This window comes from Elephas maximus, chromosome 6, assembly GCF_024166365.1.
Source record: "Elephas maximus indicus isolate mEleMax1 chromosome 6, mEleMax1 primary haplotype, whole genome shotgun sequence".
Lineage (NCBI taxonomy): Eukaryota > Metazoa > Chordata > Mammalia > Proboscidea > Elephantidae > Elephas > Elephas maximus.
This window is the reverse complement of record NC_064824.1, coordinates 13516540-13542764: the sequence shown is the minus strand read 5'-3', so window position 1 is coordinate 13542764 and position 26225 is coordinate 13516540.

The window sequence follows — 26225 nt, the reverse complement described above, 5'->3', positions numbered from 1 at the left end:
GAGGACTTGAAGCACTTAATAATGAATGAAGATCAAAGACCACAGCCTTCAGTAAGGATTGCGCCTCAACATAAAGAAAACAAAAATCCTCACAACTGGACCAATGAGCAACATCATGATAAACGGAGAAAAGATTGAAGTTGTCAAGGATTTCATTTTACTTGGATCCACAATCAACAGCCATGGAAGCAGCAGTCCAGAAATCAAAAGACGCATTACATTGGGTAAATCTGCTGCAAAGCATCTCTTTAAAATGCTGAGGAGCAAAGATGTCACCCTGAATACTAAGGTGCTCCTGACCAGAGCCATGCTATTTTCAATCGCATCATGTGCATGTGAAAGCTGGACAATGAATAAGGAAGACCGAAGGAGAATTGATGCCTTTGAATTGTGGTAGGACTGCCAGAAGAACGAATAAATCTGTTTTGGAAGAAGTACAACGAGAATGCTCTTTGGAAGCAAGGATGGCAAGACTGTGTCTTACATACTTTGGACATGTTGTCAGGAGGGATCAGTCTCCGGAGAAGTACATCATGCTTGGCAGAGTACGGGGTCAGAGGAAAAGAGGAAGACCCTCAACAAGGTAGATTGACACAGTGGCTGCAACAATGGGCTCAAGCATAACAAGCATTATAAGAATGGCACCGGACTGGGCAGTGTTTCCTTCTGCTGTGCATGCGGTCGCTATGAGTCGGGACCGACTCGATGGCACCTAAAAACAACAACAACAACTTGCTGGATTGACCCTTTTATTGTTATGTAGACATTCATTATCTCCTGTAATAGATTTTGATCTAAAGCCTATCTTATCTGATATTAGTATGGCCAATCCAGCTATTATTTTTTTATCTGCTGCATGGAATATTTTTTCCATTCTTATATATTCAGTCTTTTTGTGTCTTTATGTCAAAGGTGTGTTTCATCATTTTTTTTTTTTTAAGCTTTCTGCAAATACAAGATGCTCCAAACTAATCTCTTACCTACTCTGTCAAGCCTTGGGATTAGTCGATTGTCCTTGCAGTCTTGACTCCTTTTAGTGGGAATGGTATTGGAGACCAAGATGAGTGTCAGGTGTGCTTATTGCTATGGGGGTGGCTTTGCTCCTTGACTCTTTCGGCAGAGCTAAAAAACATATGCATGTATTTGCATATATACATAAATACAAATATGCATACATGAAAATTGCATGCACATCTGTTCATGTTTATGTGCATACATGCAAAAGTGCATACACCCATGCAAATACTTTAGAAGTCATGAGTTCACACAGATGCCTTGAATTCTAATCTGTCTCCCATTTTATATTTTTATGTTTGTTCTTCCACAGGGAAGACTCTGGCTCTGAAAAGCCTCAAAACATTTGCTTATTTGTTCAATTCTATGTCACATTTAAAATGTCACATTTAAAATAGGTTCAGAATTGTTTAGTCCTTAAAATTGAAATAAACCTGTTGCCGTCAAGTCGATTCCGACTCATAGCAAGCCTATAGGATGGAGTAGAACTGCTCCATAGGGTTTCCAAGGAGCTCCTGGTAGATTCAAACTGCCAACCTTTTGATTAGTAACCGTAGCTCTTAACCACTATACCACCAGGATTTCCTCTTGAAATAAAAAAAAAAAAACCTACTCAAAAGTTTGTAATTTGTGTGCACTTTTCTCAGCATGCAAATACATATATCCCACCTTGCCCCAGACTGAGTTTATATAGTTAAATACTATGACAATTACTTATTCGAATTAGTTCTTTGCTTGTCTTCTTTCTTTCTCCTTTGTGCATTTGTGATATTCATTCAAAATACAGTTAGGTCCATTTGTTTCAGTTTGCATTTAGTTTTTAGTTTTCTTTTCATTTGTGTTGACTTGATTTTTTTAATGTGTACACATCAGTAAGCTTTAAAAAGTCAAAATTGTGTCCTGGGTGTCTTTGGACTAGACATCGTTTTGACCCAGCCACTCTGGGACCATGGGCTGTAGGAAAACAACCATGGGCAAAAGCAAAAATTCAGAAAGCTGGGCCACTAAGAGCAGCAAATTCAAACCCATGGTCAAAGGTGGGGTCCTTTCTGCTGAATACCCTAACACTGTTGGAAAGAGTCTCCCTGTAGACCCACTCCCAGCTCCAATGACAACTTAGACCACTAGGACTTTCTTGTAGAGGATGAGAATGGCACCTGGCTACCTGAGCACCAGGCCTCAGGGGAGATCCAGCAGGGAAGAACCAGATGGCATGAGCACCCAGAGCAGCTGGGTTATAACAAGGACATTGTGTGGTCATCAGGTCAGTGGGTGAAAATAACTGAGGATGGCCTGCTAACCACATTTCCCCCAGAGGTGAGTCCTTGGGCAAAGTAAGCTTGCCTGTATGTCTTGAAGTTATCCCAACAGGAAGAACCACAAGGGAGAGAAGACCATTCTCAAATAGACTGGGAGTGGAACTCTGAATCACCTGAGTATTTCAAAGAAACTGATTTCATCTTGTACTAAAGCTAGTAAATGTTATCCCAATTTTATAGATGAGAAAACTGACAGGAATATTAAGCAACTTGGTGAGCATCACACAATTAGTACATGGATAAAACTAGACTTAGTACCTTGAATTTTCTGAGTCCAGAGTCTATGTTCTGAGAACAATGCAGAGGAAGTCTGTATGTGCCTAGGCAACTCCCATGTCCCTGTGGCACTCACTCTACCCACTGGTCTAATGAGAGGGATGGATAAAGCTATCTCTAATATAACTTCTAGTTCCCAAATGAAAATTTGACCTCTCCCAATGTGCGTGGGGGAGAGGGGACGGGGTGTTGCACAGGCCTTGAGCAAAAATTGAAAAATGAAAGCATCAGATGATGAAAGTTTTGGGCAGGTGTGGTGAAGACACTGGGATGTTTCTGGTCCTTAATGTCTTGATAAGAATAGGTAGAAAATGAGGGATAGGGAGCAGGAGAGCATTCAGAATGGAAGATACAAGCATGGCATGATGGAGGCTGAGAGATAATTGCTAAACATCTGGCATCTGTCTCCTCCTAGCTTGGAGATTTTTACATATTTCATTTTGTTTCATTCTTAAACCAACCTTACAAGGCAGGTAATAATGTCCACATATATTATGTAGGAACAAATGGAGCTTCACAGAAGTGAGGCCATGCCATGGTGTGCAGTTAGGTGAGGAGGGAGGAGAAAGCCATTCTGGCCAGCCTGCCTGACTGCAAAGATCTGCCTTCCCTGCTCCAGACTCAGCTCTGGGAGAGCTAGAGTAGGAGAGTCAGCAGCTGTGAAGGGGCTTCAGAGTAGGCTGTTCTCTCTCAACTCTGAGATGCTGCCATGTAGAAAGGGCTCGTGGCTCTAGCGTTAATGTTACCTTCCTTTCTCTCTCCAATTTTGTAGGGAGTAAAATATGGCATTTGGTAATTAATTTCTCAGATGCACAAGACTAATGTAGGAAAGGCAGTAAATTAAACAATTCTGATTTCCATAACATCACAACCTGAAGGACACCATGCTAGGATGCATTCCTGAAGCTATGGTGCATAGATTTTATTAACAAAAACATGGGGCCCAAAAGCCTCTTGTCCCTGCTTAGCAATAAAGTTAGGCATACAGACAGGAACAAAAATTGGGTGTGTTTATCTCTCCTTCCCTTTTTAAATCCTGAATCTACTCAAAAGGGCTGTCAGGGGCTGTTCCCTGAGACAGGTCTACTGTGTGAAAAATGTAAAAGATAAAACAGCATTTATTGTGTTATCTCTACTTCATTTCAAGAAGGATCTGAAGGGCTTCTCACAATGCATGCAGCAGGATATGATGGAAATAAATGAAAATATCAGAGGGAGGGAAAAGTCATAGAGTATGGTGAAATAAGGCTGTGAAAGCAGCACATTATAGGCTTGGGGCTCCCTCAGTGGCCAGGCAGATAGAAGTTTGAAGAGTGGTTTGGTGGAAGTCCAAAGAAAGTGGGGACATGTGAGAGTCATGGACCAGAGAGTAAAGTAAGGGCTGCAGGATCCATAAGGACGCTAGCTTCCAGGCAGTTCTGTGTTTGAGATGTTTGAGTCACAGCAGCCTTGGGGTGGGGTGACGATGAGACAGAGTGTGTGAAGTGTAAATGTGTGTCATGACAGCAAGGAACAGAGGTGTGGCAGAGGTAAGCTCAGGTAAGTAGACTGCAAGCCCAGACAGATCGCAAGGGTCAAAGCAAGGCATGGACCTGAAACCTTTATAATTCCTCACCAGGATCAGCAACACCAGCAGGTGCCAGAGCTCCACAAGTCAGGAGTAAACCACAGCTTCTTATAAGAGTTGAAAATCAAGTGAGGAGGCTGATGTTAGGGGCAGGGACTGGCGGGCAGTCTTACAGCTACAGCTACCAAAATGCTGAAGGTTCTTCTCTCTACTGCCAGAGTCAGGGCTCCCTGTGTCCTCCAGTGCCTGTGGTGAGGTCTGAGTGGAATAGGGTGTGGAAGGGCAAGGTGCAAGCAAGTCCCTCACTGAGATATGTGTATATCCCTGGGATATGTGTGTGTGTGTGTATCTCCCTATCCCATGTGTATATCCCTGGGATATGTGTGTGTGTATCTCCCTATCCCATGTGTATATCCCTGGGATATGTGTGTGTGTATGTGTGTGTGTGCATCTCCATATCCCGTATGTATATCCCTGGGATATGTGTGTGTGCATGTGTACATCTGTGTGTACGTGTGTATATTTCCATATCCCACAAATGTATCCCTGGGGTATACAACAAATTTAGAAAATGCCTAGTATATGCCTGGATCTGTTCTACATTCTGGAGATACAGAAATAATTAAGACAGGATTCCACCCTGTACTAAGAAAGTTTAACTTGTACTCAGGTTCCTTATAGTAACTGTTTTGAGTACACAGCAGAGAGAGCCATTACTATTGCCTTAAAAAAAAAAAAAAAAAACCACCAAACTTGTCATTCTTGTCGATTCTGACTCATAGTGACCTTATTTTTTTATTTAGAGGTTAGGGAAATCTTCTGAAGATACATGGTATTTAGTCTGGATTTTAAGAAATTTTATATGAGCAGAGGGGGGAGCAAGGAAGGACATTTCAGACAGAGGGAAATGTGTTCTAGGCATATCTGGAAGGATAAGTGTGCTTACTATGCTGAACCAGGGCAAGAAAACCAATCCAAACATTTTAGGGAAAAAAAAAATATTGATCAGAGTTAAAACAGAATCTCAATTATCCAAAGAATTCTATTAAATAGAGTCCACATTCTTTAAGTAGAATTTTCCCAAAGGGTTTCTCATAGTTATTTACAACTAATAAAAACTATGTGGATGTAGTTTAATTGCCAATAACATTTTGAGGAAACATTAGGTTAAACAAACTGAAAGTTATGTATTTTCTGCAAGACTTCTCAGAGCCTTTGATACATTAGCATGCACTTTGAATTTCAGAGAAAGGGGTAGCATAAAGCATTCTCATGTTTATCAGAAAAGGGAATAATTAATTTTTTTTTCACCCTAGACATAAATGAGATGCTCTAGGAAAGTGTGATTTAAATATTCTGGTTAATCCAAGAGTTTAACCTTGGGTAGACATATACATTCCAAGGCACTTGTCTCCATTTGTTGTACCTTGTAAAATATTTTTTTGTTGCAGTTTTTATATCATATGGTAATTGCATTCACCCCTGTCTCTCCCAGACTTGCTCTGTCCAATACAGCAGCCACTAGCAAAGAATATTGAATATACCATGGACTGCCAAAAGAATGAACAAATCTGTCTTGGAAGAAGTACAGCCAGAATGCTCCTTAGAAGCAAGGATGAAAGGCTGCGTCTTACATATTTTGGACGTGTTGTCAGGAGGGACCAGTCCTGGGAGGACATCATGCTTGGTAAAGTACAGGGTCAACGAAAAAGAGGAAGACCCTCAATGAGATGGATTGACATAGTGGCTGCAACAATGGGCTCAAGCAAAGCAATGATTGTGAGCGTGGTGCAAGAACCAGGCAATATTTGTTCTTTGGTACCTAGGGTCACTATGAATCAGAACCAATTCAAGATCACCTAACAATAATACAGACACATATGGTTGTGTTGGTTTTAGTTGCCAAGTCGACTCCAGCTCATAGCAACCCCATTTATGCCAGAATAACATGTTGCCCAGTCGTGCTCCATCTTCACCCTTGTTGATATGTTTGATTCCATTGTCGTGGCCGCTGTGTATTTTGACTGCCCTCCAACTTAGGGGGCTCATCATCCAGTACTTTATAAGACAATATTCCCTTGTGAGCCACAAGGTTTTCATTGGCTGATTTTCAGAAATAGATCTCCAGGTCTTTCTTCCAAGTCTATCTTAGTCTGGAAGGTCCACTGAAACCTATCCACCGTGGCTAACCCTTCTGGTATTTGAAATATGGGTGACATAGCTTCCAGCATCATAACAATACACAAGCCACGATAGTATGAAAAACTGACAGGTGATGGACATATGGCTACTGAGCACTTGAAATGTGGCTAGCTAGAGTTGTGATGTACTGTGAGTTATTAGAAAGTTTAAAAATTCACATGTGGCTTACATTAATATCCACTGGACAGACCTGGCCCTGGCCATGAGAACCTTGAGTGTGGAGATCTTATTCATCTCCATATTCTTGATGTCTAATAAAGTTCTTTTCATATAATAGGCACTCAATAAGTATTTGCTAAATGGATAAATTAATAAGTGAAAACTTATACCTAAAATATTTGCTGCATGTAAAATCTGATGCAACATTTATCAGTTTCCATTTTCAAAGGCTGTTTCTGCTTATATGTACTGTATTTTTATACAAATAACACTCACCTTCTGTGTTTGTTTTCCCACCAACCCCGCCCCCCATGCCAATCCTCTTCCACATGTTGCTGTAAAAAAAAAAAAAAAAATTATTATAGTGCACTTATGAAAGTACCTCACGTGGGGAGGGCATGGCCAGCTAACGAATGAAGAAGGTGTACCTTCTTTGTGTAAATCTACAGTAAATGATCTCCTCATTGTGGTAAATTTACATTATGAAGTATATCTCCTGGAAAGCTTTAACATATCTGAAATCTAGCATGCCAAGCAATAACAATCTCTTATAAAATAATCTGGAATTCTGGTCTATGAAATAGGGAAGCCCACACATTAGCACCCAACAGCCATGTAGCCAAATGACCTTCACTTCCTGCATTCTCACTTTAGCCCCATCTCTCATTTTCTTATTGTCCCCAAGGAAACTGCTGTCTGAAAATGATTAATAACTTCCTGACTTCCAACCCAAGAGTCTTTTCTTGTATTCACAGTTCTATACTTCCCAAAGCATTAAGTTTTCTCATGCAAGCTCCTGGTTTTTGGAATTTCCCACCCACCCTCCAAATAATGCTCTTATTTCAGTCTGTTTTACCTCTCCTGACACCCTCCTTCAAGGTTCTTTCTTTTTTCTATTTTCTACCTGCCCTGACACTGATTTTCTAGATAGCTGGGCAAGTCTCAGTAGTCTTTGAAATGGATATAATAGCAAGTGCTATTCCTACCTCGGGGTGCTGTGAAAGTTAGGTGAGTAATGAAATTAAGGAACTGTGTAAACTACTATGTGTGAAGTGCTTATTAAACTGGAATGCAATGAAGCAAGACACCTTGCTATGTATTTCCTGAATTCTTGAGCCTCTACACCCCTTTAAAGGACACTTAAACCCATAGCAATATACCTGGAGATAAACCACCCAGACTTTTTGTATATTTACCCAGAAAACTAATACTTTAATTCACCATCCCAATTATACCTCCTCCTTTTTTTTTTTTTTTTGGTAGATTTTGTTTTTATTGTGGTTATATATGTGTTATGGAAACCCTGGTGGTAAAGTGGTTAAGTGCTATGGCTGCTAATCAAAAGGTTGGCAGTTCGAATCCGCCACGTGCTCCTTGGAGACTCTATGGGGCAGCAGTTCTACTTTGTCCTATAGGGTCGCTATGAGTCGAAATCGACTCGTCGGCAGTAGGTATATGTGTTATATACATTTGCGACTTCAACCATTTTCACAGTGATGTTAATTATGCTCACCACACTGTGCAATGATTATCACTATTCATTTCCAAATTTTTCTATCACCATTAACAGGAACTCAGTGTCTCTTAAGCAATAACTCACCCTTTCCCTTTCCATCCTTCCCTGCTAATCACTAATTAACTTTGATCTCTATGCATCTGTGTATCTTACATATTTCCTACACTATTTGCTTTTCTGTATCTGATTAATTTCACTCAGCATCTCCTTATCTTCTTGACATCTGACTTGGAGAAGAAGACAGAAGAAGTCTACAGTACTGAGAGAACTTTCTTCCCGTATTGTCTAAAATATCTCATTATCCTCATTGTTATACAGTTTTGTTTTACTTTTAATTGGCTATAAAGGTATTTGATAATTTAATTTTTTTTTTTCCTGTAGATTCACTGGTTATGTGGATTTCAGTCAGATGTTTAACTTGAGGCCATGGAGAACAATATTTAAATGCAAGGCTGTTGGATCAGATTGACTGCATTTTGGTTGTAGATATCAAAATGTCATATTTCTTCCCATCCCATCAAGAAGTAAAGTCTATTTCATCACCCTTAGAATGTGGGTTGACCAAGTGACTTGCTTTGGCCAACAAAGAATTACCCATAATTATTTAAGCAGAGGCTTGAGAAATGATTACTCAGAAGACATTCTTGCTATTTTGGGAGTGCCTTGACTACCACCAACTGAAGAAGCCTGAGAAAGCATGCTAAAATATGATAGCTATATTGGCGTATCGTGCTTATTATTTCAAAAAATGCCACACCTGTGAACCCATTCTATACCATCCAGTCACCGGCCAACCCGCCAGCTGACCACAGACATATGAGAGAACTCAACATAGATCAACCAAACCAGCCCAGGCCAGAAAAACTGCCCAAGAAACCCAAAGGATTTGTGAGCTAAATAAATAATTATTGCTTTAAGCCACTACGTTTTAGGGTAGTTTGTAATGCAGTGAGAGGTAACTAGCACAGAATCACTTACATAGAATTGGAGTGTTGTTGCTATTGCTGTTAGTTGCCATTGAATCATCCCTGACTCTTGCTAGCAGCCACATGCACAACAGAACAAAACACTGTCCAGTCCTGTGCCATCCCCACAATCAAATGTGGATTTCATTGGCTAATTTTTGGAAGTAGATTACCAGGCCTTTCTTCCTACTTTTTCTTAGTCTGGAAACTCCACTGAATCTTGCCCAACATCATAACAACATGCAAGCATCCAATGAGGACTGGTGGTGGCTGTGCATGAGGCATGTTACCCAAGTAATTGAACCCTGGTCTCCTGCATGGAAGGCGAGAACTCTACCACTGAACCACCATGCCTCAGAAGTGGGTAACTACCGTAAAAAAAAAAAAATCAAACACATGGCACTAACTTTGCCCCTGGAAAGTGGGTGAAGGCTGGAAAAGCAGTGAGAGAACAGTTAGCAAGGATGGGAAAAATGGCAAGCAAACTTGTAGTGGAGGCCAAAAAACTGATGAGAAAACTGCTATATCGGGCTAGAAAAATGGTGACACTTTTTATGTAGTCATAAAGCAGTTTGCAATACAATTTCGTGTAGTAAACTGAGAAATAGCACATGCATCTAATAACTTGTTTATCTAGCTATGGAAAGCTCCACACAGTGTTGACTGTGTGCAATGGGTGCTCCTAGATGTGTGTGATAAAGCATTGCAAGAGAGAGGAGCTAAAGAAGGAACAGTTTAGTTTGCCTACTTAAGTGAGAGGATATATAGAGGGACCAGCATTTGTTGGTTTGGAAAATAAAATTGTTTCCATTCCTAATCCATCAGGTGATAAACATTTTCAAAGTGAACTGAGGTCTTGAGCCAAAGATCAGACCAAAATGTGGCTAAGACTTCTGAAAGATTTTAGAGTGTGATTAGTAGATTTTTTCAACTAGACAGAAAGGCTCTTATGAATCTTAAAGGTAAGCCTCAAGTTTCCTGATAGTTGTTCAATCTAAGAGGGTGAGTTTGTTTTAGCTGTGACAAATGAACCCAAGGTTTAAGTCCTTCTAATTTAGTTACTCAGGTGTTGATAAGAAGGACCTGATAAAGTCTCCCATCGAGGCTCAAGAGAGTTCTTTTGCTTATGTCTTTCTCAATATACATAGTCTCCTGGGACTATGGCAGGAGGATTCTGGACAGATCACTCTCAACTGTTAAAAGCCTCTTTAAACTGAGAGTGATATTCTTTAGAATAAGCCATCAAGGATTTGCAGTATTTTAGTAAATCTTCTTGAGCAATATTTGGATCACTGTAAGAAAAATAGGGGAGAGCCATAGGTCTCCCAGTTATTATCTCATGAGGGGTTAGTTTGTGAGAACCAAATGGAGTGGATCTTAAAATTAATAGGACCAAAGGAAGGATTTTGGTCTGAGACAGGTTCAAAGATTCACAGAGTCTGGGTAATTGAGTTTTTATTATTTCATTCATTCTTTCTGCAACACCATAGGATTGAAGATGGTATGGGAAATGCAATCTCTGGCATATAGGAAAAACATAGGAAAAAAAAAAAGAGCTTTGCTCTTGAATTATCTGGCCTGTAAAATGGGTGCCCTGATCATTACAAAGAATGTTTGGATCTCCCTAGGTAGGTATAACATTCTCAAGAATTTTCTTAGCAATAAATGCTGTGGTGGTATGGTGGTGAGGAAAAATCTCTATGCAATGTGAAAATCTACAAATGATTATAATACATATTTATAACCACTAGTCAGTGGGAGCTGAATAAAATCTAATTACTCTTCAAGCATAGGTCCAGAAGGCAAAGGGTACCGCCCAGAAGACACCTTAAGATGTTTTCCAGGGTTGTGGTGGGAACAAAAGCAACAATAGTTAGCAAAATGTTCAACTACTTCAAAAGAATTTCCTCACCAATATTTCTTCAAAATTTCAAACATCTTTTCCCATATGAGCGTTCAAATGTAATGCCTGCACATGAGAATATGGAATGATTTGGGAAGGATGGTCTTTTAACTTGTTCCAGTCTATTGCTTGGTATAAGGTTCTTGAAAGCAACCTGCTTTTCCCCACATTTTGATTTCATTATCTTGGGCTAATTGTTGATGTTTAAAAAGGCTTTCTGAAGTCATCTCTTGAAGGCTGAGATCCTCCATGACTAACTCTGAAGGGTCAGGACTTTCATTTTCAAGAGAATACATAGGAGCACCTTTAGAAATTACGTTTGTCATGATAATTTTGGATGTTGCCTGTTTTGCTGCTTTATCAATCAAATTATTTCCTCTGACTTCCTCAGTCTGAGGTATTCTCTATGGCTGGTGAGCAGATATTTTTATGACTGCAATTTCAGGTGAAAGCAACAATGCTTCTAAAAAGTTTGCTACTAAAACTCTATTTTTAACAGCATTTCCAGATGAGGTTAAAAATTGTTTCCATAACCATGTTAAAATCATGGACTACTCCACTGTCATATATAGGATCCATATAAATATTTACAGATTTTCTTGAAGCAAATTTACATGCCCTTGAAATTTTTTTTTTGAAAGAACAAACGGACCCCTGGTGGTGCAGTGGTTAAGAGTTTGGCTGATAACCAAAAGGTTGGTGGTTCAAACCCACCAGCTACTCCTTTAAGCCCTGTGGGGCAGTTCTACTCTATACTATAGGGGTGCTACGAGTTGGAATCGACTTGAGAGCAATGGGTTTGGTTTGGTTTTGGTTCGTAAGAGCAATCAGCTCAGCTTGTTGAGCAGAGGTAGCATTGGGAAGTGTTTGACTTTATAAAATCTCATTTGAAATGGTCACTGCATACACAGCCTGATAGCAAGAGCTGGTAGGGTCAGCTCTTAATTATGAGCCATCCACAAATAGGACAAGGTCAGGATTCCTTGAAGGAGTTCCTCTTAAATCCTTTTGAGAGGTTAAAAGTTGTTCTGTTAAATCTAAACAATCATAAGTCAAATGTTTCTCTTCATCAATAATGAGGAGAAGAGCAACCGGGTTTAATTAAGCCACGGTGTGTAATATGACATTAGCAGTGGCCGAAAGATGGATCTCATAAGCAGTGAACAGGCTGTCTGAAAGATGTTGAGTTAAAGTAGAATTAAGTAAAGCTGCAACTATATGTGGCACTTAAACGTATAAAAATATTTCCGATACTATTCCTGCTGTAGACTCAACTAATTTAGCAGCCACAGCTACAACTCTTAGACAAGGTGGGTAAGCTCTGGCTACTGGCTCAAGCTGTAAGCTGTAAAATCCTACAGGTCTCTGTTATCCACCACACTTTTGAGTTAATATGCCCAGAGGAAGTGCTTTCATTTCATGTGCAAACAATGAAAAGTCTAAGCTATAGTTGAGGAAGCCCAAAGCAGGTGCACTCATTAAGGCTTTTTAAAGGGATGTCATCACCTCTTGGTCCTCTGGTTTAATCTGAAATGTGTCTGGCTGAGAGGACTTCAAATATTTTTATAAAGGTGGGTCTATCAGTAAAAAATTGGGAATCTAAGTCCTACAGTACCCACAAAGCCCCAAGAACCCTCTAAGTTGTTTGTAGTTGTTGTTCTAGGTTTGGAAAAATAAATAAATAATTGCTTCTTTGCACTTGGAGTGTATAGAGCTTCCTTAGGCAGAAACAAAATGATCTAAATACTTAACTGAAGGCTTAGGCATTTGCAATTTGCCCTTAGGTACTTTATGTCCTCCAGCTGCTAGATGTTTTAGCAAGGCAAACCTATTGGAAAGCTGAGTAGATTAACAGACCATCAACATATTGGAGCAGTGTGGACCCATTGGCAAACTGCAAGGGCTACAAATATCCATGCAAAATATGAAAAAAAGGAGATTCAGTGAAACCCTTGGGCATCACAGTATAGGTAAGTTGTTGGTTTTTCCAGGTTAAGGCAGACAAATATAGACTTTCAGTATGTACAGATATGCTGAAGAAAGCACTGCAAACATCCGTAACTGTAAAGTGAGTGTTGTCTGAAGGAATATTAGAAAGTAATAAAAAGGGCTGGGAACTATTGGGAATCTAGGTGTAATGATGTGGCTCCTTGCCCACCAGTCTTGAACAGATCTCCAGCTTCTATTATTTGTCTTTTTCACAGCAAGAAAAGGGGAATTGTAAAGGCTAGTGCAAGGGACAATCAGGCCTTTGGAAAGAAAATCTTTAATTATTGAAGTTAATCCTTCTTTGGCTTCACATTTAAGTGGGTACTGGGGAATCTTTGCCAAAGTCTCTGAGGTATCTCTCTGAACATTGATTTGTTCTGCAAACAGAACATGTCCTACATCTGTAGATGTGTTGGGCCATAAGGTTTCAGGAATCAGGAAAAAACAAAAAAAAATCAAGGGGAAGAGGGCTAACTTGGGTTAGGTTATCTTTATGTAAGACCAGAGCTTGCAAGCAAAAAGCAATTTCTTCCTTTTGGAATTGTTCTGTTTCTGAACCTGCACCTGGAAATATTGTGGTATCAGGTAAAGTCAGCAATATTTCCTCCTTTTCAGTAAACTGTAATTGACAGTTCTATACAGTTAAAAGATCTCAGCCTAACAAATTGAGTGGAGTATCAGAGCTAAGCAAAAAAAAAAAAAAAATGGTGCAACACTTCAGTGTGGCTGAGAGACATAGGAATAGGTTGAGAATGATTCAGGGGCTCTTGGTTTGTAACCCCTGCTATTTTAGAGGTTTTTGTGCTCCAGGGCAAGGGCTTTTGTAAACTATTGGGATTGATTGTAGACTAGAGAGATCCTGTGTCAGTTAAAAATTTACATGGTTCTCCATCAATCATCAAAATAGTTTCTCTTTGTGAGTTTAATACCACCGTAGTAAAAGTCCCTGTATTTTCTCCAGAGACTCTTCATTCTAAGTTAGTTTGAGAAAAATCTTGAGGGAACTACTTCTGCCTATTCTTTAATTTGTAAAAATGCTTTTCCCAATGTCCAGGCTTTTTGCAATAATTGCAAGTGTCATGCTTAGTGCCCTCTAAAGGCTTAGGGTATCTCTTCTGATTAAAGGCTTGTAGTTGTTGTAATCACAGAGCCATTAATTTGCTCCGTTTAGCTTGCTTCTTTCATTCTAAGGTATAAGCCAATTTGAAAGTAATATTAGTAAGTTCAGTAATAGGCACATTTTACCAGCCTAATTGGTGGTATTTAACTAATTCAGACAATTCTAGCTTTACTCCATTCAGATTTATGGGATTAAAGGCTATCCTGCACCCACTTTTAAAAGCACTAAGCCAGAGTGCTCTGCAAAAATTTTAGCTGAACAGTCTCTATAATTATAAACATTTTCATTCTTTTCTTGTTTACAGCTTTGAACTTTTGCCCAATCTATTTTTCTGGGGAATACTTTAGGGATTGAATTTAAGAGCTGTTTGGCTTGGATTGGTTCAGTAATTCTATGTCTGAAGCATTAGCTTTTATGGCTAGAAATCTTCCTGGTGTTTCCAATTAGCTTCTTGCATTTATAATTGGACCTCTGCAGGTCCTACTAACATAGTTATTAATTGAAATAAATCTGATGATCCAGATTCATAAGTTTCTATTAAAATTCTAAATTCATTAGTAAATTTCTGGGGGTGTTTGCAAGGGTTAGGAAACGCCTTCATTACTGTGCAAAGTTTCATTTTGGACCATGGAGAAAAGGTAACTTGTGGAGGTTTATTTTCCTCCTCTGGGTACCTTATTTTAAAAGGCATTTCAGAAAAGACAATATCAACTGATTTAGACAGCTCACCCTTAGTTGGTTCTTTAGGAAAAAAAGGTAATTCAGAAAGGGTATTTTCTGAAGAAGATGGGGAAGATAAATCAAGATATAAAGGAAGAATGATCAGCAATGGAGCAGAGGACATAGAGGTAAGGATTTGGCATTGGGGTTATTTGTTTTATTTAGTTAATTTAGATACAGTGTCCTGTAGGGAGGCAATTTTGTTATCCTGCTTCCTTTTAGAAGCTACTATAAACCAATCAAAATATGAATTCTGTTCGTTTTGCTTAATTAACCAAAAAAAAAGAAAAAAAAAAAAACCCATTGTTGTGGAGTCAATTCTGACTCATAGCGACCCTATAGGACAGAGTCTAGCTGCCCCACAGGGTTTCCAAGGAGTGCCTGGTACATTCAAACTGCTGACCTTTTATTTATCAGCTGTAGCACTTAACCACTACGCCACCAGGGTTTCCATTGCTTAATTACGGCACCTATTTTTCTAATCTATGTCACAAAAAAACTAGCTTAGAGAGTTCAAAATATCCCCACAGTGGCCATTGGTTTTCCAAACTGTCCCTTGTTAACTGATGCCGACAGAGTAAGAATGAGCATGTTACTGGACCAAAGTGCTTCTTCATGTAGTGAGCAGGAATCCCCCAGAGGGAAGTCTGAGTCACTCTTACTTTTGGCATTACCCATTTTCTAACATCTCTTGGTAGGTTTCTGGTGGTCAAGATCTCAATTTACCCCCTTGGGGTCCTTAATGAACACACAGGTACAAAAAGACAAGAGGAGAACATTACTTTTGGCTTCTCAGAATCCAAGTGAGAGTCTATCAGGGATTTCCACGCGTATTGCTTTAACCAATGTGTGCCTCATTACAATGGAGTTGTCTTGAGACCAGAGGGCAGTCTAATGTTTCTGGTCCTTCCCTTGAATTGGCTTATCCTGTCATGGGGCTATTTATTAAGCTAAAGCTGGCAGAGGTCACCCTAACAGCATCTAACAGCTTGACCCATGCCTGCATTATTGGTGCAGCTGATAGGATTCTGAGATTATGTGCAACGATCAAGACGAACAAGAAAAAACAAAAGTAAGACAAACAGAAAGGAACAAATTCTCAAAATAAAACTCTTGAAGAGCTTCAGTGCAACGAAGGTGGAGCTCGAATCCAAGAGGCTATTTATCTTAGGCAACTCCTGAGAGGTCTGTGGAAATGGAGAGCCTAAAAAGGCTCATGCTGGTACCGGAAGCTGAAGTCCTTGCTACCCTGGGTGTCACTGCAGATAATGCACCTTCAGATCCCACATATCTGACACCAAGAATTGTCAAAAAGTAAAATCTCTGAGTCTCTTGAAGTAAAAGCGAAGAGTTTTATTGAGAGAAGTAGGATTGTGAATTGGGCAGCACTCGGTTCAGAGAACAAAACATAATCTGAAAGGAGAGGGGGATTTTATATATGAGGGCAGGGGTTTAGATAAGAGTTACAAGTACCTTTCATAGTATTAGGTAATCTATTTTTCATCACAAACTTTCTGGAGGCAATTTTTGTAAGCATTCTTCTGTTTGTAAGCACATAAACATTTTCTTCTTAAAATAGAACTTTTTCTTTTTCATGCTTTTCTAGGAACATTCTTAACCAAAAGGAAAAACATTTCTTTAGCTATTAGAGTAAGTCTGTGAAAGGTCAGCTGTTGCTGGGTAAAAAAGAGAAGTGCATTCTTTAAATAAAATGGAGTAGATGTCAGAGCTAAGCTCAGCAATTTTATACATGCCACTCGCCTGAGAGTTTTAGGATGCTCTTACAGTATGTAGCATGTAGTAGGTTCCCCACAAAGAAATGTTGAATGAATTAATACATTAGTGGACAACCTAATGAATGGATACAGAATGTAAGTAATGCACTTTTTAATTTTTTATGCACCTTGAACCAAAATAACTGCTTTGAAAAAAATGTTATTTTACATCAATTCTGAGTTTTGCTATTTGAATGTGCCAGCTATTCCTATTAATAGAAATAGTATATATGCTACCTGTATAAATTTCTTCAAATTTAAAAAGAATAAAAGGACAAAACTAGATTACTGATGTCTTAGTCTTCTAGTGTTGCTGTAACAGAAATACCACAAGTGGATGGCTTTAACAAAGAGAAATTTATTTCTTTGCAGTAAAGTAGGTTAAAAGTCCAAATTCAGAGAGTCAGCTCCAGGGGAAAGCTTTCTTTCCATGTCAGCCTTCTCATCAATCTTCCCCCAGACTAGGATCTTCTCTGGGCAGGAACCCCGATCCAAATGACAAGCTCTGCTCCCAGCACTGCTTCCTTGGTGGTACGAGGTCCTCCTTCTCTGCTTACTTCACTTTCCTTTATATCTCTTGAGAGATAAAAGATGGCACAGGCCACATCCCAGGGAAACTCCCTTTACCTTGGATAAGGGATGTGATCTGGGTAAGGGTGTTACACTCCCACCCTAACCCTCTTTAAAATAAAATTATAATCACAAAATGGAGGACAACCACACAATACTGGGAATCATGGCCTGACCAAGTTGACACATATTTTTGGTGGACACAATTCAATCCATGACAGTTGGGTTCAATTGTAAACAAAACATTTGGTTAGCTTACAGAAGAACCTCTGTCCAAGAGTAGTGGGACCAAAGAAAATGTTTAGTGAAAAAATGTTATCTGAATACTCTGTATCATCAGATTTATTTTATTCTAGTCATCTTGTCTCCTCATTAGAGACATTCATTTGTACAATCAAACATTGCATAAATAAAGATCAGTAAGACTCCTTGTCCACAGCATCCCCAGGTAGAGTTTATCAGTCAGGGTCGATTTAAAAAAAAACAAAAAAGAAAGAAAGAAAAAACATAGAAAATGTTAAAAAATTAAGCTGATTTTTAAAATCAATATACAATTTACATATGATTTACATACAAAATACAGTTAAGTTTTGATAACTTATACATCCATGGAACCGATAAATCAAAATCAAAATATAGAACATTTCCATAAACCAAGAAGGTTTCCCCATACCTCCTTTGTATAAATCCTCACTTCCCTTTTGTCATTGTTGTTAGGTGCCCTCAACTCAGTTCTGACTCATAGTGACACGCTGTACAATGGAACGAAAGCCTGCCCAGTCCTGCACCATCCTCACAATCATTGCTATGTTTGATCCTATTGTTGCAGCCACTGTGTCAATCCATCTCATTGAGAGTCTTCATCTTTTCACTGACCCTCCACTTTACCAAGCATGGTGTCCCTCTCCAGGGTCCAGTCCCTCCTGATAACACGTCCAAAGAACTTGCCACCCTCTCTTCTAAGGAGCATTCTGGCTGTACTTCATCCAAGACAGATTTGTTTGTTCTTCTGGCAGTCTGTCTTAGTCAATTAGTGCTGCTATAATAGAAATACCACAAGTGGACGGCTTTAACAAAGAGAAATTCATTCTCACAGTCTAGTAGGTTACAAGTCCAAATTCAGGGTGTCAGCTCCAGGAGAAGGCTTTCTCTCTTTGTCGACTCTGGAGGAAGGTCCTTGTCCTCAATCTTCCCGTGGTTGAGGAGCTTCTCAGGAGCAGGTATTCCAGGGCCAAAGGATGCGCTCTGTTCCTCGTGCTGCTTTATTGGTGGCATGAGGTTCCCAACTCTCTGCTTGCTTCCCTTTCCTTTTATCTCTTGAGAGATAAAAGGTGGTGCAGACTACACCCCAGGGAAACACCCTTTACATTGGATCTGAGTAAGGGTGGTGTTACAATCCCACCCTAATCTTCTCAACATAAAGTTAGAATCACAAAATGGAGGAAAACCACAGAATACTGGTAATCATGGCCTAACTAAGTTAATACACATTTTGGAAGGGGACATAATTCAATCCAGGACACAGTCCATGGTATATTCAGTATTCTTGTCAGCACCGTAATTCAAATGCATCAATTCTTCAATCTTCCTTATGCATTGTTCAGCTTTCACATACATACAAGGCAATTGAAAATACCATGTTTTTTTTTTTAAGATCAGGCACATCTTACTCCTCAAGGTAACATCTTTGCTTTTTAACACTTTAAAGAGGTCTTTTGAAGCAGATTAGTCCAATGCAATACGTAGTTTTGTTTCTTGACTGCTGCTTCCATGGGCATTAACTGTGAATCCAAGTAAAATGAAATCCTTGACAACTTCAATATTTTCTCCTTGAGGTTATCCAGTTGTTCTAGCATCATTTGTTTGGGACATGACCTTTTCACAATTGAATGACTTTTCCAAGGGGGGGAAGAAAGAAAGGAAGTCTCATCTACGTTCAGAAATGTTGTTGTTGTTAGGTGTTGTGAAGGTTAAGATTGTGTGTCAACTTGGCTGGGCCATGATTCTCAGTGTTTTGGCGGTTGTATAATGTGGTCAATTTCCTGCTGAAATTTGATATGTGATCACCCCCATGATGGAATCTGCTGAGTGGTACCGGCAGGGGTGGGGCTTGTGGTGGCTCACTGCCCCCTCAGCCTTCATCTCTCCACCTTCCACCACCTACTTTCTTCCTGCTTGATTTGCAAAGGTTGTTGGCGTTGGCTTGTTCTGGATCCAGCAGCTGTCTTTTGTCTAACCTCTGGTTCTTGGGACTTGAGCTAGCAGCTTACCTGTCCATCTTGGGATTCACCAATCTTCATGGCCTGTGAGCAAAAGTCCTGCTCCCCGACCTACCTATCTTGGGTTTGCCAGCCCCTGTAGCTAAGTGACTCAGGAGAAACGCTGCAGCCTTACCTGCCAACCTTGAGGATTCCTCTACCATCACAACCTGTGAGAGGCATCCCTACTCCCCAACCTGCTCATCTTGGACTCACCAGCTTCTGCAGCTCTGCGAATTGGGAAAGGAGTCTATTCTGATCCAAGGACTTGGGACGTTCCAACCCCTACAATCATGTGAGCTGTTTCCTTAATATAAATCCCTCTCTATATATTTATACGTATTACCAGTTTTGCTTCTTTAGAGAACCCAGCCTGAGACAATTGGTACTGAGAGTGGTTCTAGAGAAACAAAATTGTAAGGATGAATATTCTAAATTGGTTCTCAAGTCTGGATAGTTTTAAAGATGTTGATGACTCTGCTTCCAATAGTAAACAGGGCACTGCTAATCCATGGGCTGAGGTGGCAATACAAATAAGCAAAATATCACCGTCAGTAGATCAGGCATTGGTGAAAGGTGAGGCTCTGGGTGGATACATGTGTGATATCTTTCTAGAGTTTTGTCAGAGTGAGAAGTATAAGGAAGCTGGTTGGTAGGTCCTACTTTCGCAAGACAAAGTGGTGAAAGAAAGAGATGTGCTCAGGGTTTCAGAGTCAAACCTCAGGTGCCACATAAATGACCTCAAAGCTTCCAATTGTGCTTTGAAAGAAAGCCTTATTTCTTGTAGTAACAGAACTGTTATTGCCAAAACCCAGACCCAGACTCTTATTGTAAGAGTGGCTGAATTACAATGCCAGCTCAATTGCCAACCTAGAAAGGTGTCTGAAGTTAATGTGAGGGCATTGATTGGGAAGCAATGGGATCCTGAAACTTGGAATGGGGACATATGGGCAGATAATCAGGAAGCTGAAGATATCAAGCCCCTAAATTCCACTGAAGTTAAATCACTCCTGCCAACAGAGCCACTCCCATCTGAAGAGATTACTTCATGTTTGTCCGCTACACTGCCCTACCCAGAAAAACCATTAACCCTGCACTCCTAGCTAAAGAGATTAGCACTAGCCCAGCTGCCTGTAAAGAGCCCTGGCTGGAGTCACTGCCTGAGGCATCTCCTGAGGTAGATGCTTTACAAGAGAATGCTGAATGTTCCCAAAACCATTCCACACTACCTATTCTGGCTTCTAGACCTATAACTAGACTTAAGTCCCAGAAAGCCCCAAAAGGTGAAGTACAAACTGAGACCTGGGAAGAGGTATGCTATACTCCAAAAGAACTACTTAATTTTTCTAATATGTGCAACCAGAAACCTGGGGGATATGTGTGGGAATGGCTATTAAGGGTGTGGGATAATGGTGCAAGGAACATAAAGATGGATCAGTCTGAGTTTGTTGATATGCGTCCACTAAGCACAGACCCTTCATTCAATGTTTCAGCTCGAGAAGTTAGGAAAGGATCTAACTGTTTGGCTGGGTTGCTGAAGCATGGATTACATGGTGGCCTACACTAAACCAATTTGAAGTACCAGACATGCCTTGGTGTACTGTAGATGAAGGTATCGAAAGGTTTAGGGAAATTGGCATGCTAGAGTGTATTTATTAGGTTAGACCCACAGACCCACACATGGACTGCCCAGAGGACACATATTTTACCACAACTGTGAGGAACAAATTTGTGAAGGGATATCCAGCATTCTTGAAGACTGCTGTGATTGTTATTTTATGTAAATCACTTTGACAGTGGGAACGGCCCTAAGTTAATTAAGACACCTAGCTACAATGAGGCTGATTGGACCTCCTAGTAGTAGGGGCCAAGTGGCTGCACTCAATTGACAAAGACAAGGTAGGCATGGTTATAGTAATGGACAGTGGAGTCAAAACAGTAGTCAGAATAGTCTGACTTGTATGGACTTATGGCTTTGGCTACTTAGCCATGGTATCCCTAGGAGTGAAATAGATGGGAAACCTACTAAATATTTACTTGATCTGTACAAACGGATGAATTCTAGGTCAGGTGAACAGCAGTCTAACTCGAATTGCCAGAACAGAGGGTCACGGTCTCTCAATCAATTCCCAGGCTTGAGAGAGTTTAAAGACCCACAACACTTTGAATGAAGGGCAGGCTGGGTCCCCTTGAGGAAGGATTCCAATACACTGCCTAAAATTTATACAGTTAAGCTCTCTCCCAGCCTTCCCCAAAGGGATCTATCACCATTTACGAGAATGACTGTTCATTAGGGCAAGGGAAATAATCAGACTTTTCGGGGATTACTGGATACTGACTCTGAACTGACATTAATTCCAGGAGACACAAAACATCACTATGACCCACCAGTCAGAGTGGGGGTTTATGGAGGTCAGGTTATTAATGGAGTCTTGGCTCATGTCCATCTCACAGTAGGTCCACTGCTCTCCCAAACCCATCCTGTAGTGATTTCTCCAGTTCCAGAATGCTTAATTGGAATGGATATACTCAGCAACTGGCAGAACCCCCATACTGGATTTCTGACACATGGAGTAAGGGCTATTATGATAGGAAAAGCTAAGTGGAAGCCATTAGAACTGCCCCTACCTAGGAAAATAGTAAACCAAAAGCAATACCACATTCCTGGAGGGATTATGGAGATTACTGCCACCATCAAGGACTTGAAGGATACAGGGGTGGTGATTCCCACCATATCCCCGTTCTACTCTCCTATTTGGCCTGTGCAAAAAACAGATCTTGGAAAACGACAGTAGATTATTGAAAACTTAACCAGGTGGTGACTCTGATTGCAGCTGCTGTTCCAGATGCTGTTTTATTGCTTGAGCATATTAATACATCACTTGGCACCTTGGTATTGGGTCACTATGAGTTGGAATTGACTCGACGGCACTGGGTTACTGGGTGGTACCTGGTATGCAGCTATTGATATGGTGAATGCCTTTTTCTCCATACGTATTTAAAAGGACCACCAGAAGCTGTTTGCGTTCAGCTGGTGAGTCAGAATCGACTCGATGGCAGTGGGTTTGGTTTTTTTGGTTTGGCAAGGCAAGCAGTACACCTTCACTTGCCTGCCTCAGAGCTATATCAATTCTCCAGCCCTATGTCATAATTTAGTCTGCAAGGAACTTCATTATCTTTCCCTTCCACAAGATGTCACACTGGTCCATTACATTGATGACGTTATGCAGATTAGACCTAGTCAGGAAGAAGTGTCAACGATTCTGGACTTATTGGTAAAACATTTGCATGCTAGAGGGTGGGAAATTAATCCCACAAAAATTCAGGCACCTTATACCTCAGGGGAATTTCTAGGGGTCCAGTGGTGCATGTCAAGATATTCCTTCTAAAATGAAGGATAAGTTATTGCATCTGGCTGCTCCCACAACTAAAAAGGAGGCACAGCCACTAGTGGGCCTCTTTGGATTTTGGAGGCAACATATTCCTCATTTGGGTGTGCTCCTCTGGCCTGTTTATCAAATGACTTGAAAAGCTGCTAGTTTTGAGTGGGGCCCAGAACAAGAGAAGGCTCTACAACAGGTTGAGGCTGCTGTGCAAGCCACTCTGCCACTTGGGCCATATGATCCAGCTGACCCAATGGTTCCTGAAGTGTCTGTGGCAGATAGAGATGCTGTTTGGAGTCTTTGTCAGGACCTATTGGTGAGTCACAGCGTAGGCCCTTAGGATTTTGGAGCAAAGCCCTGCCATCCTCTGCAGATATATACTCCTTTTAAGAAACTGCTTTTATCTTGTTATTGGGCCTTAGTTGAGACTGAACACTTAACTGTGGGCCACCAAGTCAGCGTGCAGCCTCAGCTGCCCATCATGAACTGTGTGTTGTCTGACCCACAGTGTCATAAAGTTGGACATGGACAGCAGCACTCCATCGTTAAATAGAAGTGGCATATACGAGATTGATTTTGAGCAGGATCTAAAGGCACAATAAGTTACATGAAGAAGTAGCCTTAATTGCCCAGGGTCCCTACTCCCATCACATTACCTTCCCTCTCCAAGTCTGTACCTATGGCCTCATGGGGAGTTCCTATTGATACATTGACTGAGGAAGAGAAAACTCATGCCTGGTTTACAGATGGTTCTGAGCAATAAGGAGACACCACTCAAAAGTGGACAATAGCAGCACTACAGACTCTTTCTGGGACCTCTCGAAAGGACAGTGGTTAAGGGAAGCCCCCCAGTGTGCAGAACTTCAAAAAGTACACCAGTTTGTTTATTTTGTTTGGAAGGAGAAAAGGATAGATGTGCGATTGTATACTAATTCATGGGCTCTGACCAATGGTTTGGCTGGATGGTCAGGGACTTAGAACGAACATGATTGGAAAATTGGTGACAAGGAGATATAGGGAGAAGCATGTGAATCAACTTTTCTGAATGGGCCGAAGGAGTGAAGATTTTTGTGTCTAATGTGACTCCTTACCAAAGGGTGACCTTGATATGGAGAAATATAACATCAGGTGGATAGAATTATGTGTTGTGTGGATACTAGTCACCTTCTTTCCCCAGCCTCTCCTGTCATTGACCAATGTGCTCACGAAGAAAGTGGCCATAGTAGGCAGGTAAGGGTGTTATGCACGGACTCAGCAACATGAACTTCCACTCATCAAGGCCAACTTGGCTACAAACACTGCTGAGTGCCCAATCTTTCAGCAGCAGAGACCAACACTGAGTCCCTGATATGGCACTTTTTTTAGAGATGCTCAGCTGCAATTTCATTGCAGGTTGTTTACATTGGACCACTTCCATGATGGAAAGGGCATCATTTGTTCTTCCCGGGGTAGACACTTACCCTGGGTATGGATTCTGCCTTCCTTGCATGCAATGCTTCTGCCAAAACCACCATCTGTAGACTCACGGAATGCCTTATGCAAAATCATGGCATCCCACATGGAACTGGCTCAGATGAAGGAATGCAAATGAAGTGCAGCAATGATTCCATGCTCATGGAATTCACTGGTCATACCATATTACCCATCATATTGAAGCAGCTGGCTTGATAGAATGATGGAATGGCCTTCTGAAGACATAGTTACAAGGCCAGCTATGTGGCATTACCTTGCAGTGTTGGGGAAATGTTCTTTAGGAGGCTGCATATGCTCTGAACCAGCATCCAATATATGGCGCTGTTTCTTCCATAGCCAGAATTCATGGGCTCAGGAATCAAAAGATGGAAATGGGAATGGCACCACTCATTATCACCCCTAGTGACCCACCCATAAAATTTTTGCTTCTGGTTCCCACAACCATATGTTCTGCAGACCTAGAGGTCTTAATCCCAAAGGGAGGAATGCTCCCACCAGCACCAACACACAGATTCAATTGAACTACAAAGATGCTGCCTGGCTACTTAGGGTTTGTCATGCCTGTAGGTCAACAGTCAAAGAAGGGAGTTACCATATTCACTGGTGTGATTGACACTGATTACCAAGAATAAATCAGATTTATATTACATAATGGAGGTGAAGAAGGGTATGTCTGGAATACAGGAGACCCTTTAGGGTGTTTCTCAGTGCTACCATACCCTGTAATTAAAGTCAATGGAAAACTACAGCAACCTAATTCTGACATGACTTCTAAGGGCTCAGATCCTTCAGAGATGGAGGTTTGAGTTGCTCCACCAGGCAAAAAACCACAACCAGCTGAGGTGCTTGGTAAGGGCAAAGGGAACATGGAATGGGTTGTGGAATAAGGTAGTTCTAAATACCAGCTACGACCACATGACCAGTTGCAGAAATGAGGACTGTAACTCTTATGAGTATTCTTTCCTTGTTTTGTTATGCATGTGTGTTCATAGATATATATATAGCAATTTTTTAAATTTGTTTTCTTCCCTCCTTTATCCCATTACTCATTATAAAACATAAGATGTAAACAGGGCTAGTAAGATTTCAGTTTTAGGTATGTTAGTTATGTTATGTTAGGTGCAGGTATGACTTTATAATTGTCTTTATTTAGAGATTATGTATTGTCGTAGGAAATGTGTAGAGGTGCCGAGTTGACAAGGGGTGGACTATGATGGTTAATATTGTATGTCAACTTGGCTAGGCCACGATTCTCCGTGGCTTGGCAAATGTTATATTATCATCCTCCAACCAGCCAATCAGGTAGAAAGGGAGTTTCTTTGGGAGGTTGGCCTGTATCTAATATGCAAGGATATTCCGGCAAACTCACAGTCTCTCTCTGTCCTGCATTCATCTTGTCATCCTCTGGTTGGTTTCTCAGATGTGGGAAACCCTCAGCCTGCTGCCTGACTAGCAGATTTTGGATTTGCCATCTCCTGCAACCCCAAGAGCCAGCAGCCTGCCCCCTGACCTTCATATTTTGGATTTGTCAGCCTCCACAACCCTATGAGCCAACGGCCTGCTGCCTAACCTGCAAATTTTGGGTTGCTCTGTCTCTGTAACTTTGCTGGTTAAGGAGAAGCCTCTAGCTTGCTGCCTGACTCACAGATTTGGGGTTTGCTGGCCTCTACAACTGTGTGAGCCATTTCCTTGAAATAAATCGTCCTCTATATATTTATTTATATGCTTCATTGGTTTTGTTCCTCTAGAGAATGCAGCCAAAATCAAATGTTTTATAAATGTTATATATGTCAGTTTGAATAACAATGTTGTTATGATCTCCTATAGTCTTACTTTTTCTTTTTCTTCTAATTATTTTATTGATTACTGAGGTATGGATGTTAAAATAATCAAATATATAGACTATGCTTATGAATTTATTTTTCCGTTTAGCTCAGTCAGTTTTTACTTCATTTATTTTTACCTGTTACTATATTTACACAAATTTGCCATTGTACTTTTCCTAATAGATTGATT